Raw genomic sequence first — 12,909 nt, forward strand, 5'->3', positions numbered from 1 at the left:
CTCTATTACTGTTTTTTTCCTAAATTTGAAGGGTATAAGTGGCTGCTGTGATGACTCAAAAGGAGGAAGGACATAAGAGAGGCTTTTTTAATAAATAGTGCTCTTAGTTCCTGAATGACAGGTGAGAGTCAGCAAAGAAGATGCACCCTCAGGTGAAAGTAGTAATTCCCTGGACATTTTAGGCAGAGAGCTTCTATTACCTTGCAGTTCAGCTGTATCAGTTTCTATCTCTATGTAGTTCAGTCATATCATTTTTATCTCTAGAAGCTTTGCTTTCCAGTCTGAGGATATTGCAATGGAAAAACAATTATGCAACTCAGACGTAATTGCTCTTGTTGAGTGGAGTGGTGAAGAGAAAGGATTAATATTTGCCAGTGTCTTTAGATGTTTCTGTGGTGTATGTCTTAGTGATATAAGGTAAATGCTGATTAATTTAACTCTTTGCTGAATAGTTTTGAAGAGCTCAACTTCCACATTGTGCTCAAGAAGCTTTCTGGTACATTTCTCAAGGAATGCTTAAGCTGCTCCATGCAAAACTGGTGGTGGCTGTCATGAGTAGAAGGTGCTCATGTTAAGAGAGCTCCATTAGCAGGAGATGTACCTTGTTGTGTCCATTTAGGAAGGTAAGAGTAGCTCTGTGTTGCTTTTCATTTGGTTCCATTAGGTTACCCTGGAAACATTTGTTAACACCCTTAACTAAAATCTGGTGTTTTATCTATGGCTAGGATGGGAGTTTTCTATTCTGCTCTCCCAATACCCCATTTAGAGTACTTTCTCCAGCTCTGGGGCCCCCGGCACAGGAAAGAGGTGGACCTGCTGCTGTCTTTGTTTTAAGAACTATGCCTTACAAGTCTTAAGAGATAGGATAGATAGGCTTTGTCTAAATCTGTACATTAGTTTATGTTGTCATGGCAAAGATGTAGATAAATGATGCTGTTTATCTTTTGCAAATGAAGAAATGCCAATGGAGAATCCAAAGGGATTTACTGTAGGCTGTAGGTGGATTACTTTAGGTTATAAGTGGCACCATTTTATTGGTGGGATTTAAATTCAGGAATTGGTCATTTGCCATTCTGTGTTTAAACTTTACAATAGGATAGATTAAGACTATAGAACACTAAAAAATAACCCCAACAGTGAAAGACTATCACTTTTCATCAATATAAAAATACTTTTCTCTAAATAATCCCATGTATTCTTTTAGGGGATTAAGTAATTCCCTTCTCTTGGGCTGGTCATGTTGATTTAAGAAAGCTGAAGTCTCTAGAAACAATACATAAGAAACACAAAGAATAAGACTAAGCTGGACTCTCATGAGAGAAGCAAATTAAAAAATGTTTCTTTATACATCCTGTGAAATTCTTAGCCCAAACAAGCCTTGTGTTGGGAGGAAAGGGTTAAAACCAGAAGATTTGGCAAGGAGGAAATAATTTTGCTCAAAGTGACTTTACAGCTGAGAATGCTGAGTATCAGTGTGGGGAAGCTGCATTTATTGTGCCTAGTGTTGTTGATTATCTGCCTGCTTTGTGAAGAGAATTCCTGTGTAGAGATAACACACTCTCAGGGACATGCTTGAGCCTCCTGCTGGGAGAGAGAGACAGATCATAAAAACACAGCCTTGTGATAAACTCGCATGTGTGAAGTGCTTTAATTGGGGCAGGCAGGGCCTCCCTGCCCTGCCACTGAGCACTGGGATGAGCTGAGCAGAGTGGAGTCTGTGTCTCCTGGTGCCTCTGACCCAGGGTGAGCTGAGCCTAACAGTATTGTTGGCAATGTAATGAGAGAAATCTACTCCTTGCATTTGGGGGGTGGTTTGCTGGTCACCTTGGTTACCTGTGTGTACTTTCTTGGACACTCGGGAGAGGGAAAGTGTAGTGTGGGCTAGAGGAGCTGAAGATGTATACACATTTGTGTAGTTTTTCATATAGAAAATCAAGCCTTGGTAAGAGCCACAGATCATTTCTATAAAACCAAAATCCTTTTTAACTAGCTGTAAGTTGCATTGGGCATCTGACATGCAAGTTGTGTCCTGCGGGGTGTTACTGACAGGGACTTCCCATATTAAATGTCTTTCTAAGAAAGAGGTAGGTGGTGAGTGCTTAGCATGAAATTTGGAGATCCAAATGCAAAGGCACCAAGACTAAGAGGAACAGATCCTTGCAGATCCTAAACCTAAGTTCATGTCTTGGAGTACTGTGAACCAAAAGATGCAGATCAGTCAAGCACATCTGCTGTCTTTAGAGAGACCTCCATGAGCTGTCACCATGGAGCCAGGATGGGTTGTGTTCCCTGTCCTTGTGAGTCCTGGCAAAAAACTGTCCCATTAGGAGAAAAAACACCTTTTGATATACAAGCATTTACTTTCCTTTTCCTACTAAACTAGAACAGAACATCCTATAACACGTTACAGACCTAAAAGTAAGGATCTTATAACTGGGTTTATCAAAGAGTGAAAAAAGAAGCAACGGAGTGCAGAAATCTTGGCAAGGTATGCCAAAATGTTCTTGGGCAGTGCTTATATTGTTACTGTCACTTATTTTGTCATGTCAGAGACAGTATTTAATTCTGTGTTAGGTCAAAATTAATCAGTTATTTCAGAGACAGAATTTAGGTATATTCTAAATTTTAAGCAAGGAACCTCTGCAGTCACTCCCCCAAGGTGCAGGCTCATTAGCGCCCTAGTGCTATCTTATGCCAGGGCACCATGTGAAAACTTGTAAGGAAAATTTTGCCTTTTGTTCACACACCTCACTTCTTCACAGGTCTGCCTGTCTCCTTCCCCCATATTCTCTATTGTTCCTTCTGCTGTTTCTGGAAAAAGCTAAAGGAAAGAAGTTTGAATTCTGGGAAGGAAGTTGTCACTCGTGCTGTACCTCCTTTTACCCGACCCTTTTGGATAATTGTAAAATGTGTATATAGGTATCATGAAACTATTCTGGTGAGAACAGTGGGCTTCAGTATCTATAGCATGTCTTTGTTCATGACCAGCTGTACTAGCATTTCTTTTTACTTTATTTCCCAATTTCTGTTTCTTTCATAATTACCTGAAAAGACTTAGTTTTTGCCTATATTAATATGACCAATGTTCTGTTTGTTTTACAGAGGTGTTTGAAATATTCTAGTGTTTTACAGAGTTTGCTTGAACCATGCCATCTCTCCCTTACAAATTAGTGGTGATTTATTAAGCTTTTGTAGGAAAGATAACAAATCAAGGAGCACTCAAAGCAGATTTTCCTGAAATAACCCTGTGGTTATTTTGTTGCTTCAGCATTCAGACATGAAAAATGAAATACTTTGAAAATAAAAAATGTCAGCATCATCTATGATGGAAGAAAGGTCCAGCAGCTGATCTGAGCTGGTTTTCCCAACCAATCTGCACCATTTTGAACTGGGCACCCACCAGCTGGGTGCTGACGGGAACGGCTCAGAGTTGAGCCTAGTGAAGCTTGCTGCAGCCCCCGAACTGAAGGGCTCCAGCAGGCAGGCTGCCCTCCCCAGCCTTCCCATGGCCTCGGACGGCCTGCAGGGTCTGCGAGGCCGTGCTGCTGTTGCTGGTGCCAGGTCTGGTGTCCGGGCTTGTGGCAGGAGGGCGGTGTTGGCAGCTGTTTCTAATCTATGCATAGTCTAGAGCAAAGCTAAAAACGTACCTTTGGTATATACACTTGCTCTTTCTTTACAGAGGTGCAAATAGATGGAAAACCTTAAAAGGAATTACTGAAATTTTAATTTTAGAAGGGGCTTTGTGATCAAAACAGGAGTTTGAAGTATCATGACGTTTTTAAATGAAAACCAGATAAAATTTGACCTTCCTTCATCTGAAGCCAACTGCATTACATTGCTAGGAAACATCTCTCCAATTCTCAACCTGTTTCTGCAACCTGCCCTTTTCTCAGTTCTGCCACACCTTTCTCCCCTGCCTTATAAAAGCAATTATTAAAGCAGCTTGAGGACCTATCACCAGGACAGTCCTCTGGAAAGTGAACTATTTTCAATGTAGGTATCTCATATCTGCAGAGCTGCCGTTGGGATTACATATGACTTTGTTCACCACTCCATCCCATGCAAGAATTGTCCCTGCTGAAGAAAGGGCATCAAGCATGCTGCCTGCATGCCAGTGCACTGGCTGGTGAGTTTAGAAAACCATTCATTCATGCTGCTGTCTTCTCCCCTGCAATACTTTCCCTTCGGCTGCCTTTTCATTAGAGACTGACTAGTAGCACCTACAATCTAGCAAAGAAATTCACACACGGAGTTCCCTTTAGAGCAAATTCTCCTGCCATTCATCTTATCTTCCAGTGCAGCAGCTCCCAATCCATGTCCATTCCAGTCACCTCTGACACAGCTGGCACTACTTCCCCCAAGGATCCATCTCTATCAGTCCAAAAATCAAACCTCAAAATATGCTGCCAAGCTCAGGTGCACGCTGGGCCAAAGCAAATAGCTGTTTTAAACCTCATCTACCACATTTACACGCTGCATTGAATGTAGCCTTTGCAAGAGTACCAATCACATCTGTGAACTCAGCTGATTGCCAGTTACTGAGTGCTCACACCGAGCAGGGCTTTTATTTGTCATAAAATATTTAGAGTGGAAAAATACCACAGAATTTAATAAAAGAAACACTCTCAGACTGCCAGTGTCTTGTGGTGCATCTATGCAGATGCTTGGAATTCCCTACATCAAGCTGGAATTTAAAGTTCCGCCAATTAAATAAATGCCTGTTTCAACTCCGTTTTTTATTAAAACAGTAACCAATTTTACTTCTACAAAATAAAGTGTGAAGTCCTGGATTATAAATAGGCTCCACTTGTGGGTCTCTTTTCACAGCTACTCTGCCTAAATAGCTGACTGTTCAGAGAAAAAAACACACCTAATTTGCATACCTAAGCACAACTGCATTAGCCAACTTAAAAGACAAAACACACACAAAAAGTTGAATTTAGACATCAGATATGTTAAATAACTGTTGGTCATTCCCATAGAAAACGCAATAGATCTAAAAGCTTTTAAGAATAAGTGTTTAGAAGCTTATAGAGGCAACATCCGTTCTAGTGACTGTTTCAGTCTTTGCACAGTAAAGGTACCAGGAAATTCTGGATGCTCCATCAACTTCCACATCAATACAGGATCCTTTATCAAATCCCTTTTTATTTGAGCCATGTACCAAATTAAGGAACTGCGTTTAAATGCACTACAGATGGTGGACAAAGCAAAAACAGGAAGAAAACTGGAACTGCAATCCTTCTTTCTTTGCTATCAGCCTAAGCAGCGTCTTGCTCTCTGTACTCTGGGAATCCCTTCTCTGAACTGGGAAGAGCCGGACCTTCCTTTTTTTAATCTACTGACCCTCAAAGCTGTCCTGTGGTTTTCTGGGGAGGAAAGCTTAGAATACTCTCTGCTAGTCTTATAGCAGGAAGCAGAAGAGAAGCTAAGCAAGAAATGACAAAAAAAAATCTCTGGGACACTTAACTGAACTTTGAAAAATCAACACAAAGCTCTGACACCAACATCCCTGACAACACAAAAGCAGCCATGCCAAAGCACAGGGCTCTAGACTATGCATAGATTAGAAACAGCTGCCAACACCGCCCTCCTGCCACAAGCCCGGACACCAGACCTGGCACCAGCAACAGCAGCACGGCCTCGCAGACCCTGCAGGCCGTCCGAGGCCATGGGAAGGCTGGGGAGGGCAGCCTGCCTGCTGGAGCCCTTCAGTTCGGGGGCTGCAGCAAGCTTCACTAGCTCAACTTCCCCTTTATGTTTAAAATATAATGGTCTCATTCTTCACTCTGTTTCACAGGAAGCTGGAGTTTAAGACTGTGTGTGATATGATTGTGTTCTGCAAGAACATGTGTGCAGAGAAGGAATGCCACCATGAGAGAGAGGTTTTCTTCAGTCTGTCACAAGAAAACGAATGTATTTGAAAGGGAACTATGAAACCCAGCGCTGATTATCTTGAGGCGGTGGGATAGGCAGTGGTTTTAGACTCATCTAGCTCTTAGACCTGACAAAATGGCATATTTTCCATTTGTCCGAGAGGAAATGTGACTGCTAACCATTGAGTATTGGGTGCAGTGAAGAGTTTAGGTCTGTCTGAGCACCCCAAACCGGTGTGGTTTTGAGTAGCCTAACTGTTCTAGGTATGTAAAGCTGGGCAGGAACTCTGACCCAGTAAGTTGAGTAAGCTTTCTGAGGATGTTTCTGAGGTGCCCTGTGGTCAGAGGTTGGCTCTAGACCACTGCAGTGGCCTTTAGGTCTGTAATGCTGTTTCTGAAAGAGAAGAAAAAAAAAAGGGGCCATGAATAACATTGCTTTCAGGGAGATTTCTGATTTTGTTAAAATGTTGGCATTTTATTTCATAATTAATTAAGGATTTTCTCCTGCCTTTTTTTTCCCAAACAGTGTGCTTTCCACTGTGTTGCAGTATAGGCAATCTGGTGGGAAAACTCTGAGCCATTCCCGTGAGCACCCAGGTGGTGGGTGCCCAGTTCAAAATGGTGCAGATTGGCTGGGAAAACCAGCTCAGATCAGCTGCTGGACCTTCAGCCAAACCGTCTGTTCCTGCTCTGGGGTAGTAATGAAAGTGTACTTGTGAGGTTCATTTGTCTAATTCTTTTTTAAACCAACATGTGAAAGCTGCTCGTCGGTTTTTTTTTTCCCTGTCTTTTTTTGTGTGTAAATAATTGCAAATACATCAAGGCAGATTTTGCATGTGCAGCTGTGCGTGCAACCTGTCTGTGTGTGCAAGGGCAGTCACCGGGTGAGGGCGAAGCACATGCTAAGAAACTGGAAACTCAAAAGCCGAGTTCCTTTCTTTCCTGTGGTAGGAAGTGTAAATGCACTGTGTTGGAGGTTAAGATTGCTCCTTTCGTTTTCTTTCTCTCAGGGAATTTTCTCCCATCTGTTGCTGAGAGACAATAACAATCGGTACTTACGAGAGACAGTAGCAGTGGCCGAGGTTCAGGGCAGGGATGGGACTGGCTGCTCTCTTAGCTGAGGGGTTTCTCCTGGTGAGAGAGGTACCGGAGGTTGGGGCTGGGGCAGCTCTGGCTCTCCGCTCTCGGCACGGAGAGGAGCCGGGGCCGCTGAGCCGGCGCCGCTGAGCCGGGTCCGCTGAGGCAGGGCCACTGAGGCAGGGCCGGTGAGGCCGGGCCCGCTGAGGTAGGGCCCGCTGAGGCAGGGCCGCTGAGGTAGGGCCCGCTGAGGTAGGGCCCGCTGAGGTAGGGCCGCTGAGCCGGGCCCGCTGAGGCAGGGCCGCTGAGCCGGGGCCGCTGAGGCAGGGCCGCTGAGGCAGGGCCGCTGAGCCGGGGCCGCTGAGCCGTGCCCGCTGAGCCGGGCCCGCTGAGGCAGGGCCGCTGAGGCAGGGCCGCTGAGGCAGGGCCGCTGAGCCGGGCCCGCTGAGGCAGGGCTGGCGAGCCGGGCCCGCTGAGCCGGGCCCGCTGAGGCAGGGCCGCTGAGCCGGGCCCGCTGAGGCAGGGCCGCTGAGGCAGGGCCGCTGAGCCGGGCCCGCTGAGGCAGGGCCGCTGAGGCAGGGCCCGCTGAGCAGGCAGGCCTCACTGCGAGGAGTTGGCCACCGCTGCGGGGCTTCGGCCCCTGCTGCCTGCTCCCACCGTGAGCGATGCTCTGCTCGTAGGAGCGCCTGTTGGACCTTATCGACACCTGCCTCACCGAACAGCTGCCCGGGGCTTCAGGGAAAACCCGGGACCCCTCTCTCGGCCGTGTTCGGGAGCTGGGCTGCTGCTGCCCAGCCCCGCCAGACAGACCTGGCCTGCAGAGGAAACCTCTGGAAGCAATCTCAATATTAAGATCCAAAGTCTGATGCTAAAATAGCTTATGAGAGACAATCTTAAGTACGTATCATCAGGGCATATACAGTGTTCCTAGGAAATGAGATCCTGGGATTTTGTTACACGTTTGCAATGTAGATGAAGTTTGTGGGTCACCCGAGAAATGCTATGTGGGCTTTAGATTCACAGGTAATTTAGGGCAAGTGATGACAGTGAACTGATGGCAGCTGAACTGGTCTCCTTCAGTTAGGTGAGGTCCTAGGCTGTGTTGCAACTAAAGAAGAGCATTCCATGGGCTTCAGGGAACTAGATTTAATTTTAAAGTTTTCCTCTGTGTTGTCTATTTAATGTTTAGTGTATTAAGTGTATTTCCATCACTGGAAAGAGAGTAGAAGAGGAAGAGAATCGTCTTTCTGATAGCAAAGTTCTTCAGCTTAGATTGTTATCTTGAAATACTATTTCAAGAAATTCTAATTTTTGCTGCAGTTTCATTCATCATCTTGATTTTACTTTTTCTGGATACCACTTGTTTCTAGTCTCTCTGATGCTTTTACCTCCCTCCTGAAAAAAGAGTAGCTGTGTAGAGCCTGAAACCTGATTAAACATCCCCTGGTGCTGATAGGATCTTAGTAGCTGGAGTCTCTAACGTAGACCAGGTTGCAATCTGCAGGCATCTCTTCACTATGAACATAGTGAATGTAAGTAATACGAGTTGAATCCTGAAAAATGCATGTGTTGTTTACTGGGCCTTTACTTCTGAAACAAACTTTTGTTAAAGTACCATAAAGACTGAGTAGACACAGACTTGTCCGAATTTATTTCTCTACATAAAAGTGGAATGAAGCAAACCATACTGTTCAACCAAATTTTATCCTGAAAGCATTTTGAAGAGTGCCATGGTACAGTAAAATGATTAAAATAATCTCATGATTGTAGAACAGGGAAAATGACATGAAGAGGCCAGTAAGGGAGAATATTCCAAAGGATTGAGAGAATTATGCATGTAGCTTTCTTAAGTTTCTTTTGAAAATCCAAACAAATACATTTTCTATTGATATTTGAATGGGCTAGAATCTTTGAGGGATAGATATTCACAAAAGGGCATGCTTAAGCAAAGAGGAGGAGGTTTTTAAAGTCTACAATAATGAGATTATTCAAAGTGTTATAGAGATAACGATGTACAGGAGGGAGGGCATGAAGAGGTGTCAAGAGAAGTCAGGGTACGGGAGATATGCAGAAATTAATAGCAATGAGTCCTGAAGGATTTCAGAGGTGAGAATATAGCTTTTGGGGCCCTGAAGTGAATTGGGATCTTCTGACCTGTCCGAGAATGCAAATATTAGCGACTGGGGGAGGAGGGACTAGCAGAGGTCAGGGCAATGATAGAGAAGAGACAATGGCCCTTCTGCAGCACCAGCCTGTCTTTCACTTCACAAAAGGTTTTTGTAATTTAAATTAAAACTGCTCCTCCTTAAGAAAGGGATCTCTCTTTGGAGTGAGAAACACTGCAACGTATTTCTCTAAGACTTCCCTTCAGTTCCACCTCCCTCGATCAGTCAAAGCATGAATTTGGTTTGACTGGCTTTTTTTGTTGCAGAATTCCAGTGTTAACAGCAGTATGCTGGAAGTGAAGGTAATGGTCCGGGATCTTTTTAGAGCGTTCTTTGTATAAGACTTTTTCTGGGAAGTGCTGCTAGATCAGCTCACTTGTGATTAGTCTCGGAGTACCACCGTGCTGAGAATGTCCGTGCATGTGAATTTTGCATGTGTCAACTTGCAGTGCCCCCATGTCCCTAAGTGTCCATGAGTGACTGACACAGTCCTGGTTCACTTCTAGAGACGACTCAGTAACCCTCACTGCCCTGGAATTTGTATTTGCCCATGCAGTGACAGGGGTACAGCAGAGGACACTGGTCTGAGCTAAATTTGTTACCCAGAAAGAGAAAGCCTTTCTAGATGGAAATTCGGCCCCTCTTCTTAAGCATCCTCCTACAGCAGTGACTCATCCTCTAAGCTGCCTGCCCATTGCTCTGTTGTAGTGGGAACCTGGATCACTAACTCAGGGAGGGCTTCAGCTTTCAGGGGGTGCGAATAGATGAGGTGAATCCTCACTTAAGCCCCAGAGATTTGTTGACAGAAGCCATTTTGTGCTGGACCTCTGTCAAGAAATTCAAAGTGAGGAGAAAGCAGTTGGAATGTCTGAGTCCTTAAAGCACAGCTGAAAGTCCCAGTGCTGTGCAATGCCAGTATTTTGTGATTGATTTAATGTTACAGGCAGTGTAAGAACGACAAGATAGATGTAAGATAAATCAGATAAAGTGTGGCCCTAACTGCAGGAATCTTAAAATTCAGGATTGGCTAAGGACAAATCAGAGTTTCAGTATTATCTCAGGCATGTACTTCATATTAGCAGTAGCTGTTTCTCTCATCTAGTATTTAAAGAAATAATCAAGTTTATTTATTCAAACATTTTATTCATACATGCACTTATTAATTAATTTTAAATAGCAGAATTTCTGACTGCTCCTTTATATTTCATGTAGTATTTATCAGCATTCACCATATGTCAGACTAAGAAGTGGGGAAGAAGTTTCAAATTGCCATGATCAATGCTTAGTTAATATTTATTGAATTGCCAGCATGAGTGGTGGTTTTGTAATACGGGTACATGTATCTATACAATTACAAAAAATACCCATCAAGAGTATGCTTCAGGTCAAAGGATCTTACGCTTGTGACATATCTGGATCTTGCAACTGAAGCTGCATTTCTTTTCTGAGGCGCTTTCCAGTTTCACCTGAAATGGAATCTGCTTATTTTGCAAATGTTCATGCAGTCTGCTGTGGGAAGAGATGGTGCCTCCTGTAACTCCTGTGCTTTTGTGTGTGTGAAATCATTGTGCAGCTTCTACACCTCAGACTGCCTGAGCTGTTTGCAGAGAGTGTTTGATACTCCATGTTGTGTGTGACTTTTTTCTTTTTTCTTTTTATTAATCACCTTGGTTAGCTAATAATTTAGTTCCTCTTCAGAGGATTGATAAAAAAAAAAGTACCAATAAGCTTTGAGGCTTTAAAGCCAGTTTGATACACAGGAAGCCTGAAATTAGGGCAATAAAAGATATTTCTGGTGCTATTTCCTCTTACTAAACACCTCTGTCTATCAGGCAAGTCCCTGTTCAGGTGTTTGCTGATGAATTAATTTGCCTGTAGAGCTCAGCTACAGGCACAATGTTTTTGCAGAGTTGCTCTCTCTCACAGCTGTGGCTCTATTGTTTAGGAGAATTTTAGTATAATGAACTCATCTGATGCTTAAGTTCTTCCTTCTTCTCCAGACACTGATAATTTAAAATGTGCTTTTATAGAAATATTAATATAGCAGCCAGTAATTGAGCAGTGAGGGAATACTGGGTTTCCAGTAAGAGCTATAGTAATAGGCTCTTTAAAAGTAGTACTGTTGCTTCAGTATTGCTCCATTTTACATGTGTAATGCTAGTAATGTCAAAGGAGTTGCTTCTGATTTCCAATATTCTAACTTAATTTCATAACTGAAAAACCTGACTCAGGCCCAGTATTCTACATTCTATACTGGCGTTTGCCCAGGACAGCAAGAGATGTTGGAAAAGCAGTCATCTCTATTTGCCCAAGAATTACTTCATCTGTCTTTAAAATGCAGCAGACTCCAGGATGGACAGCAGTCGGCCTTGGTTAACCTGCACAGCACTGAGGCCATGGCAGGAGCAGCAGATCTGAGGCAGGTTCACCCCAGCTGAGGTGTCTGCATTCCGAGCTGGGTGGTGAGCCAAGGCTGTGAGCCCAGCAACACCCTGGAAGGGAAATGCTGAAAGGTTTTAATAGCCCTGTGCAGTCATTGTTATGTTACTTGGAGATTATTTATTGCATTGTCTTTCAGACCTCAGGTGAGAACTGCATTTAACATGTGGGATGGGGATGCAGGATTTTTGTTTCCTGTCATTTGTGTAGAGCTTTAGCTTATGAACTACTTATCTGATAGAAAGCAAAAGAACATGATCAAAATGACAAGGTTCAAAGCTAACAAGTGAGTAATATGAACAAGGATGCATTTGCTCTTAAAACTTGAACTTCAGCAAACACTCAATTTGTCAGACTATTTCAGAAAAGCTGAAAGGTTCCCACAGGACCTTTGAGCTGCTTTGCTAAAGAAATAGGGTTTTTTGGTACGGAGGCAAAGACTTCTAGTGGCCAAATTTAGTGGCAACACTAATTCAAGTAATGAAAAAAAGAGAAATTAAAATTATGCTTGCAAGTTCTTGTTCATATATATGACCCCTGTGCTGTAGTTGCAAGGTAAAGATGCTAGTGATGGTCAAATGTTAGAATTTATTGTTCATGTCACCTCTTACTTTGTCACTGTGAACACATTTTCTTGGAAACAAGAGATCTGCACTTGCAAGAAGCTTTAAACAATTGATGGCACAAGTGCAAAGCAATTATTAATATTAACTCTGAAAATTCTAGGCTCATTTAGATCCCTGGACCCTTGCTCTGAATCAGTCCTGATCACTGATGAGTTTAATGAAATTGTCTCACTTTTCTCTTAAGTGCAATGTGACATTCCAGTCAGCTGTTCAGGAAACAGGTTTTACAGGATTGTGCTTTGAGTTGTTCTTCTCCAGCAACAGGGGGACCGGTGGCCTCACCCGCTCTCTGTTTCTGTTCTCCTTTTCGTTTCCCTCAGGGGCAGGCACACTTGGCCTCCCTTGCTGTTTAGTAAGAAGTCTCTTGCTATTTCTGAATGTTTGAGGAAGTGTCTGCCTTAAACATGAGTTTTGAGAAGGGGCATGAGCAAACTGTCACTGCCTCATCCCAAGTGTTTTGCTTCTGTTACTTCTGCTATGTAGAAGATGGAAAATACTAGTTTTCCCTGGTTAAGGCTACAAGCTGAGTTCAACCAGGCTCATATGAAAAGCATTTAAGAGTTATCTTTAATAGTTGCTTCATGTGTTTCATGTGACAACAACTAACAATTAGCTGATTGTTTCCTTAAAATATATTCTGTGCTTTTGTGGTTTAGAGGTGCTGCAAAGACACTCAAAACAATGAGATTTCATTGAAACAGTGGATTATGAGGACCGTGAATAGAA

The 12,909-nt window shown here is 43.3% G+C and overlaps 1 protein-coding gene across 3 annotated transcripts in view; it reads left to right on the top strand.

The window, feature by feature from the left end:
• The window catches only part of PREX1 (phosphatidylinositol-3,4,5-trisphosphate dependent Rac exchange factor 1), a 121,283-nt gene that overhangs the window by 33,332 nt on the left and 75,042 nt on the right, over nt 1-12,909 (top strand). The gene's annotated exons all lie outside the window — the stretch shown is intronic.

The sequence above is a fragment of the Agelaius phoeniceus genome, chromosome 17 (assembly GCF_051311805.1).
Source record: "Agelaius phoeniceus isolate bAgePho1 chromosome 17, bAgePho1.hap1, whole genome shotgun sequence".
NCBI lineage: Eukaryota > Metazoa > Chordata > Aves > Passeriformes > Icteridae > Agelaius > Agelaius phoeniceus.